Raw genomic sequence first — 11,093 nt, forward strand, 5'->3', positions numbered from 1 at the left:
CTTAGATAGACAAATCGATTACTCCAAGAATTGAATTTGAGTCACTTGTTTATCTTCATCTACGTTTACAACGTGTTTGATTCGCAGGTTAATCTCACAATTCCAAATTGTAGGACGTTTTGGCTTTTCTGTATTCATAGCTTTTGCTATGCATTTAAATATATGTTATACCTTGATACATAATGAAAGCAATGTATTTAGAAAGAAAAGCCAAAATATCTTATAATTTATGAGGAAAATACGTTACAAACTACTACAAAAGGTACAAAACTCTTCCATGTTTTGAATCGAGGTATTTTATATCAAGACTTTAACGGTTCATAAAAATAGCTAAAAAGTTCTCTCGCTACGAAAGCATATTTTGTATAAAAAAAGGTTAAAAGGTATTTAAAGGTTGACATCAAAATATTCCAAATTGCTAGTTTGCTCCCTTTGGTTTGGGAGCGCGAGCATGCATACAAGGCCAAACTATAAAATATTACCAAAAAAGAAAAGGGCCAAATTAAACCATAAAAACCAATGATGTGACCATGAATGGAAAACAGTGCATATAATCATACATCAAGCAGGGTGCAATCACGTGGGCCCGTTGCTCCCCCTATTATTCTGTTGTCCAAATCCAGTGGGCCCCGAGAGTGGAAGACGAAGAAGACTCGGAATTTTCAAGTCTTCCCTTGTGCAGACAACTGGACAGCATGATAGGCCGTAGGCGGACGTACTCTAGGAGTCGGAGCTGTGACGACGGTGACTTCATTGACGGCTCAAGGTCGCGAAAAGCTGTGCTTCTTGTATCTTTATTAGTTTTGTACAGCATAGCAATCTTCAATCTTCATCTAGTGCGGTGCGGCACTCCGTCTTTTGTGCTCCCTCTTTTGCTCTTTATGTGTTTAGTACTTTTATTTATCATTCTTAGATTAGAATTCATCTCGTGTTTGATCAGTTTGTTTTAGTTCTTGGATTCTTTTTGTGTTATATTGTCCTACTAATAATTATCAGGAGAAATAATCTAGTACAGTACTAGCAAATAAAGTTCTTTTTTTTCTTTCTCCGCTTCCGTGCAGGCCGATCTCTCGTTCCCCACCTTGCATCGCTCTCGCCTCTTTATACTGCTCCTGCTTTGATCCATTGATGGCGTCATTATGTTCCTAACTTCCCACGTCACACACAGTCAGAGATGACATGGATACCAAGAAGAAAGGAAAAATAATTGCCCGACATTTGGGTATTATTACTCCCTCCTCCTCCTCCTCCTCCTCCTCCTCCTCCTCGGTCCACGAGTGTCGGTGTTTCGTAAATCGGATTAGTAAATTTATATGATTATCGCGCTACTCTAGAAAGACGATAGTAGCATCCAATAAAACAAGGATTTATACTGGTTCAGGCCGGAGCCCTACGTTCAGTCTCAGAGAAGATCGAGTGCGTGTTCCTCGCTTGAATGCTCTGAAGTTCTTACAATGGGGGTGCAAGGATGGTGAAAGAGGTTGTAGAACCTATGCTAGACGAGGGGCAGCCCGAACAGAAGCTCCAGGAGCCCTATTGCTATAGATGGAATGGTAGAGGATGAAAAATGTGTCGATCGGAGCCCTGGCTGTCCTTCTATAGAGTATGGTGTCTGGGCTCGTTACAAAGAGGAGGTTCTCCCAACCGAAGGGTCGAGAGCCTGATGGAGATTCTAGCTAACTTGGCTTGCAAGCTACACCGTCTTCTAATGCTCGCCCGAGCGTGGCTATCGTCATGGTCTCATGGCCACGTCGCGCCAGGGTCTGACGTGGTGCTACTGTGCTGACCATGGCAACACTATAGCCACGGTGATGATTCGTCAGCTGTCCTGTGCGACGCGGCATCCGTCATGGTCTTCGCCGTTGTATCCAGGTTTTCTGGGGCGTCGTACCCGTAGTAAGCGGCCGCCCTGGGTCGTTGTTCACCTGGTCGCTTCGTGGGGCTGAGGGCCATAACTCCGATTGTTGGGATCGAGGCACTCCGCCAGCCAGGAGGGTCTCTAAGTCGATACCCTTGTCATGGATCCCATCCTGTGGTGGGTGGGATCGTACGCGCGTCCTGTCGATCTATATTCGGATGGTGGGTTTCGTACCCGTTGCTACTGTTGTTCGGTGCTGTCTCGTTGATGCGGCGTGGCACTGGGATGGCGTCAAATCGGACCGTGGTGACTGTCGTCCCCTCTGTCCTTGTGAGGTCAGTGCGGCGTGCTTGCTCTTGTCAAAGCAAGCATACTGAGTCGCGCTCGATCTCTCCCCGTCCTGCCCAGGGGTCATGGCGGGGGAGAGGTCAAGCGTCTTCCGTGTGGTTAAGGTAGGAGAAAGGGTCGTGGCCGACCCTGGCCTAGGCATTGGCTTGGCGTTCTCGTCCCAACTGGGCATCGGTCGTTCGGGCCATTGTTAACCCGACGAGTTGCGGGCCACGTGGCCTGCCAACTAATCGGCGCCTTGAGACACCCTAGGGTCATAACCCCGATAGTTGCCCCCGAGCCTTTTTGCGACCACGAAGTGATCGTGAAAGCGCTGATGTGCGTGCTTGTATGGAACATGGGCTCGTGGTCGTGGCCCACTCGAGCTTTGTTGCTCGACCCCTTGAGGGCTGACGCATTCAATGCGATGGGTGGTTGTTATGATTTGTCCTGTCAGGACATCCCATCATCGTGGTATATGACTGTCGTGCCTTGTCGCGTCAGTGGGCTGTGTACTGGGGTTTGTGATCCAGGCGGGGCCTAGCGTTCTCATCGACGTTGTGTCGTTCATGCCTTTGGGAAGTTTTTTATTTTTCCTGACCTCACGCGAGTATCTAACGTTGGCTATGACTCTCCACGGTTTGCCACGCGGCGTGGGGATTTTAAGGCCGTTGGGTCCGCCTTCGGACCTATAAATAGGGGCCTTCCTTTCATTTGGTCATTTTATAGCCATTTTAGTGAGTTGCTTCCCCAGCCCCTTCGAGGGGCGTGAGTTTGAAGGAAAGAAAAGAGAGAGATTTTCGAGGTGAACCGTGTGGTTCTGGTCATTCAACCCCCCAGGGATCGCTCCCCCCAACACCTGGTGTTAGAAGGGAATTTGCGAGTCGGAGGGTACGAGAGAGGTAACCTGAAAGCATCTAGGCCCCTAGTTGGATTTCGGTGATTAATGTCAATACAAGTTTACTATGACTAACGTGTGTTTTGCAGAGGCAATTAAGTTAGGTCATGGTAATGGAGATTGATTGGGCAATCGAGGTTGTCATGCCCCTACGATGGAAATCGTTTCGGTTTTCAAAGGATGGACGACAAGGTTAAGGATGACTAGTTCTAAGTGTCGATTGGAGTTGGAGAGACACTTAGAGTAGTTTAGGACTTTGTTTTTCCTTTGGCCGTACTATGAAGGGGGGGTATGAACGGGTAGCTTGACCTAGTTGAGTCTAGTGAGTTAGGTGTGGTGCACACTTGTTAAAACTAGCTCTAGGTAGCTCCTATGAATGCCTAAGATCCTTTGGAGCAAACTTCATTCACATATGTTCGGAAGTTGGAAGTGAATGGAGGGTCAAACACTGACCGGACGCTGGCTCCGGTGCGACCGGACGCTGGCCGCAGGGTCCGGTCAGTTCGTTTGACTGAGGTGGTTAAGTCTGTTGTGACCGGACGCTGGAAGGTCTTGTGATCGGACGCTGAGGGCTAGCGTCCGGTCGACTCCAAGTAAGGGTCCAGACTTGGAAAAGAGTGACCGGACGCGTCCGGTCAGTGCTGACCGGACCCTGAGGGTTCAGCGTCCGGTCGAGTCCAGTAAGGTTCCAGTAAGGGTTTTATGCGACCGGACGCGTCCGGTCAGTGCTGACCGGACCCTGCCAGCGTCCGGTCGACTCGTTACTACTGGTTCGCGGGTTGAACTGACCGGAGCGTCCGGTCATCACGACCGGAGCGTCCGGTCATCCCGCAGAAGCTCATAACGGTTCATTTTTCAGGCTGGCTTATAAATAGAAGCTCCACTCATGAGTGGAGTATCCTTTGCTCATTCCAACAGCTGAGAAACACGTTTGTGAGTGCCAAGAAGAGCAAGATCCTAGTGAGGTGTTTGTGATTTGAGAATCCAAGAGAGTAGCCTCACTAGCAAATCAAGAGTAGCAAAGTGTGCATCCATCTTCTCATTAGGCTTCGCGTGGTCAAGTGAGAGTTTGTGCTTGTTACTCTTGGTGATCACCATCGCCTAGACGGCTTGGTGGTGATTGGGAGTTTGGTGTTCACCCGGCGGAGCTTGTGGGTGACCCAACTCAAGTTGTGAGCGGCTTTGGGTGATTCGCCGCGACGGAGTGTCGAAGAATCAACCCATAGAGAGCACTTGATCCTTGCGCGGATCAAGGGGGAGCTACACCCTTGCACGGGTGCTCCAACGAGGACTAGTGGGGAGTGGCGACTCTTCGATACCTCGGCAAAACATCGCCGCGTTCCTTTCCCTCTCTATTTACTTTGAGCACTTACTTTGAGTATTTACTTTGAGCAATTCAATACTTGTTTTACATCCATAGAATTGCTTGCTAAGAGTAAGGTTGGAACATAGGTTGTGAGTTCGTTGTGCATTAGTTTGATAGAAACACTTTTCTAGGCACAAGGGGTTAATTGGGCTATCCGTAGGATTGTTTATTGCAAGAGAATTTCGAATTAGCCCAATTCACCCCCCCCTCTTGGGCATCTTGATCCTTTCAATTGGTATCAGAGCCTCGTGCTCACATTTTTAAGCTTAATCGCTTAGAGCAAGATGTCTCACGGGGATGGACCTCCTCCTATCTTTGAGGGAGATGATTTTCCATATTGGAAAATCCGCATGGAGGCATACTTAGAAGCTCTAGATGTTGGAATTCTTAGAGCCGCCTCTCAAGGGTTCCCCGCACCTAGGAATGCCACACAACTTCAAGGCGATGAAGTGAATTATGAGAAATGGAATGCAAAGGCTCGCAACACCATTTTTAGAGGCCTTTGCAAAGAGGTGTTCAATCATGTAAGGAACCACAAAGACGCCCATGCTCTATGGTCGGACGTTTGTGCGCTCCATGAGGGAACCAAGAGTGAGCGTGAGGAGCGCTATCATCTTGTGATTAAAAAGCTAAATTCTTTTGAGATATTTCCCAAAGAAAGTGCTAATGAGATGTATTCTCGATTAAATGTTCTTGTAGAGGAAGTCAATGGGCTTGGACTTACTCAAATGTCACCATCCGATGTTGTGAGAAAAATCTTGAGTGTCCTCCCCATTGATAAATATGGGCACATTGTGACCATGCTACATCAAGGTGATCTTTCCACCGCTACACCGACACAAATCTTGGGAAAGATCAATGCTCATGAGATGTACATGCACATCACACCACAAGATGGCTCATCCTCTACAAAGAAGAAAGAGAAGGACCTAGAATTCAAAGCTAGCCAAGACAAGGGCAAAGCAAGACTTGAGTATGAGAGCTCAAGTGATGAAGATGATGAAGAAAGCCTTGCCCTCATGGTGAAGAAGACCACCAAGATGCTAAAAAGGCTAAACAAGAGTGGCATCAAGTTTGATGGCAAGAAGAAGAAGTTCTTCACTAGCTCAAGAAGAAAGCCAATCTCCGAGATGGATTGCTACAATTGTGGCGAACTTGGTCATCTAGCTCATCAATGCACAAAGCCCAAGAAAGACAAGTTCAAGAACAAGGGCAAGAAAGATGATTCAAGTGATGAAGATGAAAAGAAGAAGAACAAGCCATACAAGAAGAGAGATGGCAAAAAGAGGGAGTTCTACAAGAAGAAGAAGAGTGGCAAGGCCTATATTGTCGGTGATTGGCTCACGGACATTGATTCATCAAGTGGATCATCCGATGATGATAGTGACGATGAAAAGGTGGCCGCCATTGCTATTGATCTTGCATCTTCACCACCACCATCGCCATCATCCTCTACACACCTATGTCTTATGACCAAAGGTGAACGCAAGGTAACTAAGAGTGATGATAGTAGTGATGATGAACATGCTAGTGATGATGATAGTGATAGCGATGATGATGACTCACCTACTTATGATGATCTTGTCAAAATACTAAGAAAATATACTAAGATCATTAGAAAGAGTAGAGCCACAAATGAAAAACTTGATGCTAAAAATGACTCACTCTTAGCTAAATGTGACACATTAGAAAAGGCTAATGATGAGCTCAAAGAAACAAATGATTCTATATCATCCAAACTCAAGGAGCTCAAATCTTCTAAGAAAGAGCTTAAAGATAAAAATGATAAACTTGAGTGGGTGCACAATGAGCTTATCACTAGTCACAATAAGCTAAAAGATGAATATGCAACTCTAAAGATCAATTATGATACCCTTATTATTGCACAAGAATTCTTACCAAATGAGCCACATGATGCTACTAACCATGTTGTTAAGATTGATATAGCTACCTCATGTGATGATTTAATTGATGAAAGCCTTGAGCATGGATCTAGTAGCAAGGGCAAGCAAGTGGTTGAGTGCAATGACTATGATGAGTATGTCAAGCTCAAGAGTAACAATGAGAAACTCATGAAAGATCTTGAAGAAATGAAAAGTCACAACACCATTGTGCTAGAAACTCTTGATCATGACAAAGAGGTGATCCTTGAAAATGAGAAGTTAAAAGAAGAAGTCAAGAAACTCAAGGAGGAGAAGAACAATAATCTTCTCAAGGAAGAGAACAAGAAGCTCAAGATGGAGAAAGAGCATCTCAAGGTGGGATTGAGCAAGTTTGCTAGAGGCAAGCATCTCCAAAGTGAGCTACTCATGAATACCGTCATCAAGATGGATAGAAGTGGCATTGGATATATGGCAAGTGTAGAGAAGAAGAAGGCTCAAGCTCAACACCAACAATCAAAGCCAAAGCCAAAGCCAAAGAGATGTTTTGAATGTGGACAAGAAGGCCACTTTGCTCATGAGTGTCAAACTCCACCGCCACAACCCTTGCCCAAGCATGCTAGACCCTTTGCTTTCAATGCTCACTACATGCTTAGAAAAGATTCGAGTGGAAAGATGAAAGTCATGTTCTTAGGTCCCCCCAACAAGAGTAGGCCTAAGAAAATTTGGGTGGCTAAGTCACTTGTTGAGAAGGTGAAGGGCCCTCAACAAGCTTGGATCCCTAAAGCTTGAATCTCTTGTGTGTAGGTGAACTACAAGACCGGTGGAAGTCATTGGGTTATTGATAGTGGTTGCACTCAACATATGACCGGTGATCCTCGTATGTTCACCTCACTAGATGAAGAGGTAGATGGACAAGAGAAGATAACATTTGGAGATAATTCAAAGGGCAAGGTTAAAGGATTGGGCAAAGTGGCAATATCAAATGATCACTCCATCTCCAATGTGCTCTATGTTGCTTCATTGAGCTTCAATTTGCTATCCGTTGGGCAATTGTGTGATCTTGGATTTCAATGCTTATTCACCGAGAAGGAGGTTGTTGTATCCAAGGTCGATGACAATCAAGTGATATTCAATGGATTTAGATACAACAACTTATATCTAGTTGACTTCACCTCCAAAGATGCAAACTTGAAGACTTGCTTATTCACCAAAACAACACTTGGGTGGCTATGGCATAGAAGGCTTGCTCATGTTGGGATGAGCTCACTCAAGAAGCTTATGAAGAATGATTTGGTGAGAGGGTTGAAGGATGTGAAGTTTGAGAAGGACAAACTTTGTAGTGCATGTCAAGCTGGCAAGCAAGTTGCAAACACTCATCCAACCAAAGCTTTCATGTCAACCACAAGAGTGCTAGAACTCCTACACATGGATTTATTTGGACCAACAACATACAAGAGTTTGGGAGGAAATCTCTATTGTCTTGTGATTGTGGATGACTATTCAAGATATACATGGGTGTTCTTCCTTCATGACAAATCCGAAGTTGCATCTTGCTTCAAGAAGTTTGCCAAGAGGGCTCAAAATGAATTTGAAGTGAAGCTCAAGAAGATAAGAAGTGACAATGGCAAAGAGTTTGACAACACAAACATAGAAGCTTATTGTGATGAAGTTGGAATCAAACATGAAGTCTCCGCAACCTATACTCCTCAATAAAATGGTGTAGTTGAGAGGAAGAACCGGACTTTGATCACTCTTGCAAGGACAATGCTAGATGAGTACAACACCCCCGAAGCTCTATGGGCGGAAGCAATCAACACCGCATGTTATGCATCCAACCGCCTATTTCTTCAAAAGTTCCTTGTCAAGACACCATATGAGTTGCTCAATGGGAAGAAGCCGGATGTCTCCTTCTTTAGGGTGTTTGGTTGCAAGTGCTACATCTACAAGAAGCGGCAACACCTAGGGAAGTTTCAAAGGCGTTGTGATATAGGTTTTCTTGTTGGTTACTCATTGAAGTCCAAAGCATATAGAGTATTTAATCATGCCACCGGCTTGGTTGAAGAAACATATGATGTGGAATTTGATGAATCTAACGGCTCCCAAGGAGCACATGAGAATCTTGATGATGTAGGTGATGAACCATTGAGGGAGGCTATGAAGAATATTCCGGTGGGAGACATCAAGCCAAAAGATGATGAAGATGATGTACAAGTCATCAACCAACCCTCTTCATCAAATGTACCACAAGATGGTGAAAAAGTTGGGAGAGTAGAAAATGAAGATACTCATATCTCCCATGAGCAAATGGCGGTACAAGCACAAGATGTTGATGCCCCACAACCTCCTCCTCAAGTGGTCAATAGAAGAAATACACCTCTCCTACAAGATCATCCTCAAGATCTCATCATAGGGAGTCCAACAAAGGGGGTGATGACTCGATCTCAAAAACTTACCTCATTTATTGCTCATCACTCTTTTGTCTCTTGCTATGAGCCTACCAAGGTAGAAGAAGCTCTCAAAGATCCGGATTGGATCAATGCCATGCATGAAGAGTTGAATAACTTCACTCGCAATGAAGTTTGGAATCTTAAAGAGCGACCAAAAGGTGCAAGAGTCATTGGAACGAAGTGGGTGTTCCGCAACAAGCAAGATGATCAAGGTGTTGTTGTGAGGAACAAGGCAAGACTAGTAGCAAAGGGGTTCTCTCAAGTTGAAGGTTTAGATTTTGGAGAAACCTTTGCACCGGTTGCAAGATTAGAAGCCATCCGTATCCTTCTTGCATATGCATCACATCATGAAATGAAACTATATCAAATGGATGTAAAAAGTGCATTCTTAAATGGCTTTATTAATGAACTAGTCTATGTTGATCAACCTCCCGGGTTTGAAGACCCTAGATATCCTAATCATGTTTATAGGTTGTCCAAGGCACTATATGGGCTTAAGCAAGCCCCAAGAGCTTGGTATGAGCGCCTTCGGGACTTCCTTATTGAGAAGCGCTTCACCATTGGGAAGGTCGATACCACACTATTCACCAAGAAGCTTGATGGGCATATCTTCATTGTCAAGTATATGTTGATGATATCATCTTTGGATCATCAAATGAAGACTCATGCAAAGAATTTGGTGAATTGATGTCTAAGGAGTTCGAGATGTCAATGATTGGTGAGCTTACATTCTTTCTTGGTTTTCAAGTCAAGCAAATGAAAGAAGGCATCTTCATCTCTCAAGAGAAATACACAAAAGATCTTCTCAAGAGATTCAAGATGGATGAATGTAAGCCAATCAAGACCCCAATGCCTACCAATGGACATCTCGACCTAGATGAGGGAGGTAACTCGGTTGATCAAACTCTCTACCGTTCCATGATTGGTAGCTTATTATATTTAACCGCATCTAGGCCCGACATCATGTTTAGTGTGTGTATGTGTGCTAGATTTCAAGCTAGTCCTAAGGAAACTCATTTAATTGCCGTAAAAAGGATCCTTAGGTATCTTAAGCACATACCAAGCATTGGCCTTTGGTATCCCAAAGGAGCTTTATTTGAATTAATTGGCTATTCCGATTCGGATTATGCCGGATGCAAAGTTGATAGAAAGAGCACATCCGGAGGGTGCCATTTGCTTGGTAGATCACTTGTGTCTTGGTCCTCCAAGAAACAAAATAGTGTGGCTTTGTCCACCGCCGAAGCGGAATACATTGCCGTGGGTGCTTGTTGTGCACAAATATTATACATGAAACAAACTTTACTAGACTATGGAGTAGCTCTAGAGAAAGTACCTCTTTTGTGCGACAATGAAAGTGCGGTAAAACTTGCAAATAATCCGGTTCAACACTCTCGCCACCAAGCATATAGATATCCGCCATCACTTTCTAAGAGATCATGTAGCTAAAAATGATATATCACTAGAAGGTGTAAGATCCGAAGATCAATTAGCGGATATCTTCACTAAACCGCTAGATGAGGCTACATTTTGTAGATTGCGGAACGAGCTCAATGTACTTGATTTTAGTAACTTCACTAAAAATTGAGCTTGTGTTGTCCCTTGCATTCATTGTAATATACAACATGTTTAATTTGTGGCAATGCATATAGGGCTTGTCTAACATGGTTAAGATAACCGCCGAAAAGCGTGTGAAGAAGCTTAACCTTGGATCAAACTTGACAAGCAACTAGATTTACTTACAAGTATTACATATGCATGAATGTTGTTTTGTCGTTTTGTTCCATTTGCCCTCTTGTTGCCTATTTTCTTAAAAAGAATTATAGCCTAAGGCAAAAATATTTTGAAAAATATGAGGGTTTGAGAGAGGTCACTCACATCAGTCCCAATTGGTGTTTATTTGGATCTTATTCAGTTGGGACTTGGATTGGGAACAGGCAGCCGCGAAGGAATTGTTGAAGGATTGGCTGGTAAAAGGTTGCAAACCGGACGCTGACAAACCGGACGCTTGCTAGTCTCAGGCGTCCGGTCAGTTCACAGGATGTGAACGCCTAATGAAGGAGTGACCGACGACTTGCGTCTGTGCGTCTGGGATCAGGAAGGTTTCTGCGTCCGGTCGATCTGAAGGAAGGACAAGATTATTACTGACTGGACCCTGCCTACGGCCGGTCATGGACACACGGACGCGTCCCGGTCCGGCGATTCCAGAGGAGTTGGACCCTCTGGAATCGACCGACGCTGGGTGGTAGCGTCCGGTCGCTCCACCGGAGCGTCCGTCAGTGATCTCGCGCTTCTTAAGGACTTTTTCCCCGTTTCC

The sequence above is a fragment of the Miscanthus floridulus genome, chromosome 8 (genome assembly GCF_019320115.1).
Source record: "Miscanthus floridulus cultivar M001 chromosome 8, ASM1932011v1, whole genome shotgun sequence".
In the NCBI taxonomy this organism is placed as follows: domain Eukaryota; kingdom Viridiplantae; phylum Streptophyta; class Magnoliopsida; order Poales; family Poaceae; genus Miscanthus; species Miscanthus floridulus.